The 12,094-nt window shown below is 43.2% G+C and overlaps 1 protein-coding gene across 6 annotated transcripts in view; it reads right to left on the reverse strand.

The window, feature by feature from the left end:
• Window positions 1-1,829: 1,829 nt before the first annotated feature.
• The window catches only part of Zfp458 (zinc finger protein 458), a 53,362-nt gene continuing 43,097 nt past the window's right edge, over window positions 1,830-12,094 (reverse strand). For 4 of the 6 annotated variants that reach the window (XM_030247260.1, XM_017315510.2, XM_030247259.1 and 1 more), the window contains exons 5-7: window positions 6,561-6,630; window positions 5,048-5,115; window positions 1,830-4,808 (exon numbers count right to left, since the gene is read on the reverse strand). The gene's annotated coding sequence lies outside the window, so the exon portion shown is untranslated. The remainder of the gene's footprint in view (window positions 4,809-5,047; window positions 5,116-6,560; window positions 6,631-12,094) is intronic. The other 2 variants (XM_030247256.1, NR_155551.1) reach the window with 2 other exon arrangements.

Genomic DNA, 12,094 nt, shown 5'->3' on the forward strand with positions numbered 1-12,094 from the left:
GGCACAGAATACACTGAAAATGTGGGGATATAAAATGGAGCAGTGGCTGTGGAAAACAGTGCAGAGATCCACAAACAAAAATAAGCAAACAAAGCAGGCTAGAATGTCCATGAGATCCAAAGGAACTCCAACCAGAGTCCCAGAAAGACATCTGAATTCCCATGTGCATTTCAACCCTTTCAAAACCAGCTCAGGTAAGGAAGGACTCACGTTTGAACAAGCGGAGAGACAAAGAAAGCACAGTACACACAGGATGGGACATTTCTCTGCCTCAGAAATAAAAGAGGCGCTGGGATTTAGAACAACAGACATGAGGGTGGAATACTTTCTCTAAGATAAATGATATAGTCACAGAGTGACCAACCTTAGGTCATGCTTTCTCAGTGGAAGAATGCAGAGTTGTTACCCAATATGTGTAAATCTTCAATTATGTCAGATAAATAAATTGTAGAAATCTACTGGGAACATGATACCAACCCTAACAATTTAATCCTGGACACATCTGAATTTGTTGAAGAGGTAGGTCCTATGCTGTGCTCTTAATACAAAAGTAAACTAAGGAATATTATTTTTAAAAGACATAACTATGGGAGATACTTAGATAGGTAATACAGTAACTTTGTTGATACCACATTAAATTACACACAATAAAATATGCAGTTCTTTGTATATCAGTCGTTCCTCAAATAAGATCTATCACCTGTTATCTATCTATCTATCTATCTATCTATCTATCTATCTATCTATCTATCATCTATCTATCTATCTATCTATCTATCTATCTATCTATGTGTGCATTAGATAGACATATGTACAGATTATTGATCTGTACAAACATATGTGTGTTCTAATTATGCCTTTCATTCCTGTTTATTAAGATCAGGGATGAGGAGACAGAGATGCCTTCAGGGCCTGAGCGCCAACATCCAGCTGTGTCTGAAGTTGGAGTCTTCTGCTCCATGCATCAAGCCATTCTGCTACCACACACTAATCTGATCTACATTTCTGTCTGGAAAAGGGCCCTTTCAGCTCCATCTACCTCCCCTTCTGTGGTTACCACACAGGCAAACACCTGTTGTGGTTCAAAAAGGTACCTTCCTTTGCACAGTCCTCCCTAAACTGCTGAGTCTGGTGTGGAGAAAACAGATTAAGTGCGGCTCACATAAAAAGAATCTGCAGTACACTGGCCTACGGCCTCCAGCAGGAGAGATCTGCACACAGATCTGAAATCTCCATTCAGACATACGAATGGTGGCTTGTCTGAGAAGTAAAATTAACTCACTCACTTCATTTGGGCATTTATTGCCAAGTGTTTTTATCCATGCAAAATAAATTTTTTTCTTGGAGAAATGTCCCAAGTCCCACTACATTGTTCTTTATCAGGAAATCAGATGCGTTTTGTCTTTCATGACACGAAATATTTCTTCCGTGAGACATTCTAGACAGGATTCAGTAAGAGTGCACCTCCATCCTGTCCTGTGAGCTGGTGTAGACACAAAACCCCAGAGTAGGCCCTTCCCATGGTGTGCAGCAGATTCCCTTGGAAGCCATAGCCCTCCACTTCCTTTCTACCCTACAGGTCACATGAGGATAGCTTCCTCTGTATCCCCTCACACAGTCATTTGTTAGAGCCAATTTATCCTCCCTTTACTATATCAACTTAGAAACACTGAATATGTGAGACTTGCAGACAGGGCATGTTTTCAGGTTGACAAGAAAGTCACCTGATTTATAGGTGTTGCCTGAATTCCAGACACAAATGACAGGCAGTGTCAGGTTTCCAGGGGTAATTTAGTAGCATATTGAGGCTAAGTGGGCTTACACAGAAATTCATGCTGGGCTCTTTTATTTTAAAACTGCTCCTCCAGTCTTAGTGTCTTCCCATTAAAGAGTCTTACATCTGGTGAAACGGGCTCCTTGCTCCTCCTCCCACACCTGTATTCAGGATTATATAAGAGGAAACGCGTAAAGTCAGTCCTCCTTTCACAGCTGAAATATGCCCGTCTTTCCTGGTGGCTGGAACATAAAATTTCTCCCTCTGCTTAGGGCCTAGCATTTCAAGATGAAACGAATAGCAAATTTATAGGCTACAGTATTTTTGGCTCACAAACAGCTGTGTGCCAGACGACCCACTGGTAAGAACAGTAACCTAATGAAATTACTGTTGTAAATTATAACTACTTATCAACACTGTTAGAGCCACATTCTGTGATGCATTTTTCTTTCTTTTATTTTTATTTTTTTCTGCTAGCTTGGGATGGAGAAGATTGAGTAAACAGAATCCAAGATAACCAGATTATTTTTTACTTCTCTATCTCATTGGGGTTCTCTTAGCCTCAACAGTAACACCTCAACTGGCTAAAATATACAGGTCGGTGAGCTAACTTAACTCAGAAATGGAGACTCAAGAATTCTGCTTTCATCTGGGTGTTAGCTCCTCATCTGGTGGAAAGTGGGAAGATAAACTCCACCCATCTGTCCCTTACCAAGGACTGTCTCTGAATGTTTCCAACAGCTCTGTCTTAGGGTTTTACTGCTGTGAACAGGCACCACGACCAAGGCAACTCTTATAAGGACAACATTTAATTAGGGCTGGCTTACAGGTTCAGAGGTTCAGTCCATTATCATCAAGGCCGGAAGCATGGCAGCATCCAGGCAGGCATAATACAGGAGGATTATGCCTCATCTTCATCTGAAGGCAGCTAGCAGAATACTGGCTTCCAGGTAGCTAGGATGAGGGTCTTAAAACCCACACCCATGGTGACACACCTACTCCAAGAGGGACATACCTACTCCAACAAGGCTACTTCTTCTAATAGTGCCACTCACTGGGCCAAACATATACAAACCGTAACAAGCTCCATCTTCTATTACTTTTCCTTAGGCTTTTCAAAGGCATTATTCCTGCTGATCAGCTAATCCAGAGGTCTAGCCATAACATCTCTGCACACGTCTGAGCTAACAGGAGGGTAAGAGGGAAAAGCACTCAGGACATAAAGTATCATCATCTTGAACTTGTGATTTCCTGTCTCAGCTACACATGAGCAAGGCACAGCCTACTGTAGAGGAATCAGTGTGTCCTGAGAACTGTGAGCATAAGGAGACATTGCATCTGGTGGTTAGTGATGTCAGCAACTGACAGAGCATGCAATTATGCATTATTTTTCCCTAGGAGAGAAGGAAGAAATGCAACAAAAAGAAATCTAGACTTGCACAGCACAAGTTCAATCAATACACATTCCAAACAAGTATACAGACCATCAGTCTGTATCTGTCTCCCTTGCCAAGGGAACCAATCAAAGAAAACCACAGTGCTTTGTGAGGGATACACTAACAGCCCAGAACAGTTTCCTCCAGTGTGCATCTGTGGAAGATCTGGGGCCTTGGGAATTCCCATTGCTGTGAATGTTACCGCCACTTCTAAATCTCCTTTGTGTTGGACGTTTTGGATACACAGATCTACTGCAAGGCACTGAAGCAATAATTAAATCGATAAATGAGACAGAAATTGGGCATCATTTTTGTCCAAGGTTTTACTAAGAACAACACAGAGACTAGAAAAGGACAACTAGTTTCAGTAGGAGCTATCAACAATGAGTGAGGCCATCAAAATCATTCAAACAAAAACTGAAGACAGAAACGGAGCTGTATGAGCATTAGTCTGGAGTCCCTGGAGATAACTCATTACTCAGTTTCATTCTCAATTCTACAATTTTCTTGCAGTTACTAAGGAAATGACGATCACCCAAGATAGAGTAGGTTCTGGCTGTTTGTTCCTAGCTCACTATGCCTTGGGAGGTAGTGTTATCTCCATTATCAACATTTGCTATGGCACAGTGTTGAAAATAGGTTAGGAACTGGAACACTGCACAGTGGAAATAGGGAAGGGCAGGATTGGAAGCCTTTGTCACCGGGAAGATGAAGGCGGTAGGTTTAAGCAGAGCTCCTACATGATTGGTTTGTGGAACATATTTGGCCTTTTCTGATTGATCCTAAGTTGGGAAGCACTGACAAAAAAATAGAGAAACTGGGCTTGCCAATCAAATCTTGGCCAGAAGAGACAGATTTTTCTTTGTCTTCCTGAAATGTTTGGTAGAGACATTGGGGTGACGTGACAGAGCAGGCTGGCTTCCTGAGTGGATGGGAAGGTGTCGGCTGGCTCCTACAGTACCAGACTCACGGTTCTACCTTGATATATGGTTCAATCACCATATTCCTCTTAAGCATGAGGTCTTGGAGGGTGCTCCCTCTGAGTCTCCTGATCATGAAGTCTTGGAGGGTGCTCCCTCTGAGTCTCCTCAGCAGGAGGTCATGGAGGGAGCACCCTCTGAGTTTCCTGAGCATGAGTCTGTGGAGGGTGCTCCCTCTGAGTCTCCTGAGCACGAAGTCCTGGAAGGTGCTCCCTCTGAGTCTCTTGAGCACGAAGTTCTTGAGGGTGCTCCCTCTGAGTATCTTGAGCACAAGGTCCTTGAGGGTGCTCCCTCTGAATCTCTTGAGCACGAGGTCCTGGAGGGTGCTCCCTCTGAGTCTCCTGAGCATGAGGTCCTGGAGGGTGCTCCCTCTGAGTTTCTTGAGCATGAAGTCCTGGAAGGTGCTCCCTCTGAATCTCTTGAGCACGAAGTTCTTGGGGGTGCTCCCTCTGAGTCTCTTGAGCACAAGGTCCTTGAGGGTACTCCCTCTGAATCTCTTGAGCACGAGGTCCTGGAGGGTGCTCCTTCTCTGCCCATTCTCAGTCCAACTTTTCCCACGAATTTTACTAACGGTCCACTGAACAAAAGAAACCATTGGGCAGGAACTACAACTGCAAGCTTCAAGTCAACAAAGAAGGTGAGCAATTAAAAAGTTTGGCCAAAACAGTGCTCAGTTAAGAATAATTTAAAGACATTTAATGTAAGTAACTTAAAAGTTGATGTGCTTATTAAAAAATTCAAAAAAGTAAAGTAATTAAAATGAAATGGTATAATTGGGAAGTCACACAGATCAGTACAAAGAATAAAACTTGTCAGGTGTGTCTATGCTAATTAGCTGTGGTTCTGAGGTTTGTTACCTGTTGAATTCTGTGTCTTTAAAGGTTAAAGTGCTTTGTTCTCTTCTGCTGTGATGGGCCTCCGGTCACTGCAAAGAAGACATTAGAGATGGTAGGATGGAATTACCCAACTATGCAAATGACTTAAACATTGGATTCCACTTTTGTAGGTGTTCAAAGAATAAAATTAGAAGTTTTAAAAAATGGTAATGTTCTTGGGTATATCAAAGATAGCCAAGAATCAGATTTAATAGTGTTGAGGGGTAACCACGCTTGGCAGAAGCAGAAAGCTACATACAGCAAAAGAGACAGAGATCCTGGGGTACAAGTTAGTGTCTTCTGTGACAGGACAACAGCCTCTTACTATACAGATGTAACCGTGTCTTTATTATTGAACCTCAATCGGGTCCCCTGAAAGCCCTGCAATATTTGGGGAGGCCTTACTTTCCAACAGCTTCAAGTCTTGCTATTTGTGCCCTCTTTTCTATTTCTTTGATACTATGGCAAGAGCATGAATGCATACAAATTGTCCACAAGAAATAATCAAGAAACTCTTTTCACAACCCAGGCAGGCTTTCAGACTCCTTGGTTCAGGAGTTAAGTAAGACATTCTGGGAGAAATTGCCTTGAACATAAAAGTGTGGACCGGGGCTGGTGAGATGGCTCAGTGGGTAAGAGCACCCGACTGCTCTTCCGAAGGTCCAGAGTTCAAATCCCAGCAACCACATGGTGGCTCACAACCATCCGCAACAGGATCTGACTCCCTCTTCTGGAGTGTCTGAGGACAGCTACAGTGTACTTACATATATTAACAAAATAAATCTTTAAAAAAAAAAAAAAAGTGTGGACCGGAGGACCCCAGGTCCCAAGGTTCATCACTGGGAAAAATGAGACACTGAAAGTTTGGCTTCTCACTCAATTTACATTATCACCATTTTCCAAAGTGCACTGATTCACTCAAAAAGGCCAGGTGGCCAAGAACAAAATAGCTCTGTCCTTCATGGGCTCATCATCATAGTCCCAACGTCTCACCTCAGAATGTGATAAGTGGAACTGCGGAATGCCATGCTAACTCACTTAGAATTTAAAAATAAACCCTGAGCAAAGAAATGTGGACAATTTTTTCCAGGATGAGCACAGCTATTATTCTTGAGTGTGGGATAACCACACATGTTGTACCGTATGTCCCTGTATTCTCAATTGTTAATTGCCATGTTGGCTGTGCCAGGCTAGCAGGATATGCAAATGTTTGTCCATTTGTCCTTTCCTCACCTGCCCCCCAAAGGAAGACAAGCCACACTGGGGAAGGTCATGAAAGCCCCCACTGCCTAGTGGATGAGTGAAGAGCATGGCTTTTTGTATAATAAAGACCTGGTAGCTAGAGCTGGGCAGAAGGACCAACAGGCATGGATGTAGCCGGATGGAAGCAGGGACAGGAAAGGCACAGGGAGGAAGAGCAGTATATTAGTCAGGGTTCTCTAGAGTCACAGAACTTATGGATAGTCTCTATACAGTAAAGGAATTTATTACTTACAGCCTGCAGTCCAACTCCCAACAATGTTCAGTAGGAGCTCTAGAATGGAAGTCCAAGGATCGAGCAGTTGCTGAGTCACATGGCAAGCATGGAAAGGAGAGAGAGTGAGTCTTCCTTCTTCCAATGTCCTTATATAGTCTCCAGCAGAAGGTATAACCCAGATTAAAGGTGTGTGCCACCACACCTTTAATCCCAGATGACCTTGAACTCAGAGATCACCTTGTCTTAATCTTCTGGAATCCATAGCCACTATGCATCAAGATCTCCATATCAAGATCCAGGTCAGAAACTTTTATCTCCCAAGCCTCCAGATTAGGGTCACTGGTGAGCCATCCAATTCTATAGTCAATTTGACAACCAGGAATAGCCACTCCATGCATTCAGAGCCACATGGAGAGAAACAACAGCAGAAGTTGGGTTAAGTTGAAATCTAGCTGAGCGGCTGTCCTAGCAAACAAGACAACAGACTTCTACTATACAGATGTCTCTGTGTCTTTATTACTGAACCTAAACTGGATCCCCAGAATGCCCCGCAATACTTGGGGAGGCCTGACTTTCCAAACTAGTTGTCTGTGCTCCTAGGAGATGCAGGCAGACATACTATGGCTCTCCCATATTTAGGAGATATTGTCACAGCTTCATTATCAGACTCATAGATATTCCAAATGTGAGTAAAGCTGCTCATGTGGTCTCTTCCCAAAGGGCCTGAAGCCCTGGCCCTTCAGCAATGCTGACGTAGACATTTGCCTTTGCTACACCTTCCCTAGCTTTCCAAGGATGGACTGAGAGGGGCCACTCAACCGGCTCTAAAGACAACCAGAGCTTAGTACTAAGTTTATTAACCAGGCCAGGGCCAAGTGAACGCATTGGCAACTTAGTTACTTTCCTACCTCTGTGAAGAGATACCAAGACCAATGTGACTCTTACAGAAGGCATTTGATTTTCAGCTGGATTACACCTTTGGAGGGTTAGTACAAGGCAATCACAGTAGGGGGAGCACCTCAGCAGGCAGACAGGCTCGTGCTACAACAGTACCCAGAGAGCCTACATCTTATCTTGTAGAGACCAACAGAGACTGGGCCTGCTGTGAGCTCTTGAAACCTCCTTCAATAAGGACACTCTTTTACTCTTTTTTTTTTATTACTTATTTATTTCATATATATGGGTACACTGTGTCTGCCTCCAGAAACACCAGAAGAGGGCATCAGATCCCACTACAGATGACTGTGAGCCACCCTGTGGTTGCTGGGAATTGAACTTAGGACCTCTGGAAGAACAGTCAGTGCTCTTAACTGCTGAGCCATCTCTCCAGCCTTCTTCCAATCCTTTTTAAAAGGATTAAAAGGCAAATGTATTGGCCTATAGGAGCCATTTTCATTCAGACCATCACAACTGATAATTTCTAACTTGGAGAAGAAGATGTCTTTGTCTAGTGAAAAAGTTAAAATGAGGGTCATCAAAGTCACCTGGCAAGTAAAGACATTTGATGCCAAGCCTGACAAACTGCTTTGATCCCCAAGACTCACATGGCAGAGAGAGAGAACTGACTCCTACAAGTTGTTCTCTGGTTGTGGTATTTATTCATGTGTGCACAGATGACAGACAGATACACACACTCTGAGTCAGAGAGATACATGCACACTAAATACAATCTAATAAGCATTTTTTAAATGAAAGACCCCACCATAAGGCTTAGCAAGCTAGCTGCAGTAACGCCATTTTGCAAGGCATGAAAAAGTACCAGAGCTGAGTTCTCAAAAGTTACAAGGAAGTTCAGTTAAAGATTAACAGTTAAAAATCAAGGCTGAATAATACTAGGACAAGGGCCAAGAACCGATGGTACCCACCTGGGCCCCGGCTCAAGGCCAAGAACCGATGGTACCCACCTGGGCCCCGGCTCAGGGCCAAGAACAGATGGTACCCAGATAAGGCGGAACCAGCAACAGTTTCTGAAAAAGTCCCACCTCAGTTTCAGGTTCCCCAAATGACCAGGAAATACCCCAAGCCTTGATTTGAACTAACCACTCAGCTCGCTTCTCGCTTCTGTACCCGCGCTTTTTGCTCCCCAGCCCTATAAAAAGGGTAAAAACCCCACACTCGGCGCGCCAGTCCTCCGATAGACTGAGTCGCCCGGGTACCCGTGTTCCCAATAAAGCCTCTTGCTGATTACATCCGAATCGTGGTCTCGCTGATCCTTGGGAGGGTCTCCTCAGATTGATTGACTACCCACCTCGGGGGTCTTTCATTAAACGTTAAAACCAGGTGTTTGCATCTACTGCCTTAAATTTCCTGTGATTGGAAAACATGAGGATGCTGCTCATGACTGAGGAATGCAAGTCTGTGGGTCCCACAGTTCTTATCTTTATCGCACAGTTCTCAGAATCTAGGGCCTGTAAGCTTCTGTTTGAAAGAACAAAAGGGAAGCATACCACAGCACAATCCAAGCTGATAAACGGCTGTTAGAACGGAGCCTCAAAGGCAATATTGTTTTTGTTTTGTTTTGTTTTGTTTTGTTTTGTTTTCAGACATGGTTTCTCTGTGTAGCCTGGGCTGTCCTGGAACTCACTCTGTAGACCAGGCTGGCCTTGAACTCAGAAATTCGACTGCCTCTGCCTCCCAAGTGCTGGGATTAAAGGCGTGTGCCACCACTCCTGGCTGGAAGGCAATTTTTTCTCTGTTTATTCTGTACAGATAAAGCTCTTAAATAATTTATATCAACTGTCTTACACAGAAAAAAAATCATAAGATGACAGACATCAAAGATGTAATGTCCAAACATAGGCTTGAATTTCCTTGAGATACACAAATTTCTAAAATCTTTGGCATGTAAGTCTGTGTGTGGTTAGATGTTGGAAGTAGCTCTCTAACAACACAGTCTGTGGTTTGTTCACTGATGCAGTGGGATGCAGTCAGGCCCCCTCGAGTCTGAGACAAGGCACACTGTGAATGCTTGTCACCACGGCTCTTCTTCATGAGGTACTTGTGAGGTGCAAGAGAGAATGCCTGCATGGGTCCCACAGTGTGAGAAAGGAGAACAGTTAAAACATTGAGCACATAGCAGTGGCCCATTACTAGGATATGATAGATGGGTATGATTGAGCAACTAAACCTTTGAGATAAGACTTCCAAATGAAGCACTTTGTGCAGGTCCTGTGAAAGCGTGACTGGAAAACTGACTGTGACAGCTATTCCTGGTTGTCAACGTGACTACATCAGGAATGAACTACAATCCAGAAATGGAGGTCACACCTGTGATCCAGATCTTGAGGTTGGAAGACACAGGCTTCTAACCGGGATCTTGACAAAGAAGAGATCTTAAGGCTTAAAGGCCATAAAAATCTTAGGCTCAGGCAAGGTAGCACATGCCTTTAATCCGGGGAGACTCAGGCAAGTAGATCTCTGAGTTCAAGGTCATCCTAGGACCAATCATGTTCCAGACCCAGGGGTGGTAGTACACACCTTTAATCTGAGTCACACCTTCTGCTGGAGGCTTGCATAAGAATATTGGAAGAAAAAACACTCAGTTTTCTTTGCCTGCTGGCATTTCCTTGCCAGCACATCTGTTGGAACCTACTTCTTCAGGATCCCAGCTTATACAGAAGTCCAGCTGGAACAACTAGCCATATGGAACTGAACAACTGTTAGATTTTTTGACCCATTCACAGCTCCCCATGTTTGGGTGTGTTGGACTACAAACTGTAAGTTATTACGACAAATCTCCTTAATATAGAGAGATAGTCTATAAGTCCTGGGACTCTAGAGGACTCTGACTAATACAATGATGCTCACTTACAAAACCCAGGATCACCTAAGTGACCTAAAACAGAATTTTTTAGGAAAATACCTTTGCTCGCTTCTCGTAGCTTCTAAAAACAAGTTGAATGTCAAGATATTCATGGACAACATACCAAGCAAGACCTCCCGTAGTTCCCAGGACAGGAGGATGGCTCTGTTTACTTCCCTGAATAACCCACTGTTAGATCTTAGCCACAAATACACCATGTAGAGGAAAAGATGTTACTTTCTATTTGGAATTGTAGTCTCTCCTCCCCCAGCCTGAAACCTGCTTGCTCAGGGGTGGAGCTTCCTGCTCATTTGTTCTGCCACGCCCACTGCTGGAACCTGAGGAGCCACACACGTGCACCTTTCTACTGGACCCGAGATTATTCGGCGGGAATCGGGTCCCCTCCCCCTTCCTTCATAACTAGTGTCGCAACAATAAAATTTGAGCCTTGATCAGAGTAATTGTCTTGGCTACATTCCTTTCTCTCGCCACCTAGCCCCTCTTCTCTTCCAGGTTTCCAAAATGCCTTTCCAGGCTAGAACCCAGGTTGTGGTCTGCTGGCCGGACACAACAATTGGCGAACCAACGCGGGACTGAGAAAAGGCAAAGGATTTTTGGAAGAGACGCTGCTGGTTCGGAGCTCCATAAAATAAAGGATAAAGGAAATTCATACCGGAGAAGGTATGGGCTAAGCTGAGACAGCGTTAAACCCATGCGCTGGTTCACTTAGGTTCAGCAGTGAGGAGCTGGGTAATAGGCGGTAGGCCGTAGCTCTCTGAAGCTACATGAGGCGTGAGAAAAGAAAGGGTTTATTAAAAGGAATAGGCGGATTGCCCCAGTTAATAAAAAATGCATCATAAAGGAGGAAAATGTCCCAAAAAGCAGAGAGAAATATCTCTCTGGGCCTTATATTATAGCAGGAGTACTCTGTTCCCTTTTGTGTCTTGTCTAATGTCCGGTGCACCAATCTGTTCTCGTGTTCAATTCATGTATGTTCGTGTCCAGACTGTATGAATGAATGTTCTATGTTTTGTGTTGGATAATAAAGATGGTATAAAAAACTTTATCTGCAAAGCCGAGAGCTGCCACGTGTTTCAGCCAGGAATCAGACACATGGCGGGAGGGCCCCTGCTGGAAAAACTGTTCGTTTTAGGAAATAAGGGCGAGTGCACAGCCTCTTAGTTTCGGAGTAAAAAAGCTAATAAATGGTTCATGATTAATGTGTTTGACAATGGTAAAGTGTTTTTTATTCTATGATTGTAGCTACAAAAATTATTATTCTCTGATTGGTCTAAATGTAACTGCTTCCTTTGGTTCTTTTTTATTGGTAATGTGCTCTGAGTGTTTTCACAATCAGCTCATAAGTTGTTGGTTAAGATTAATAATTGTTACATTGCTACAGATGGTTAGTGTTAAATTTGATAACTCAAGTTTAGAGTCCTTCCGACACGTGGCATAAAGCAGGCCAAGAGGCTGGGTCTCTAAAGATATTTCTAGTTTAGGTAATAATTAATATAGTTCGTATCCTAAATAGTAAAATTTAAGATAAGATTTAAAGCAATGTCTTTTTATTAAAGCATTAAAGCTTGCTTTAATAGGTATTCATAGGTATTAATTGACATCCAAACTTCATAATATGATAGTAATGCTTCTAATATTGATTTTAAAGATAATAAATTGTTTTAAACTTGGGTTTTGCTTTCCCAAGGTTATAGGTATTATCCTAACCTTGCACAAAAAACTTAAAAAT

This window comes from Mus musculus, chromosome 13 (assembly GCF_000001635.26).
Source record: "Mus musculus strain C57BL/6J chromosome 13, GRCm38.p6 C57BL/6J".
Lineage (NCBI taxonomy): Eukaryota > Metazoa > Chordata > Mammalia > Rodentia > Muridae > Mus > Mus musculus.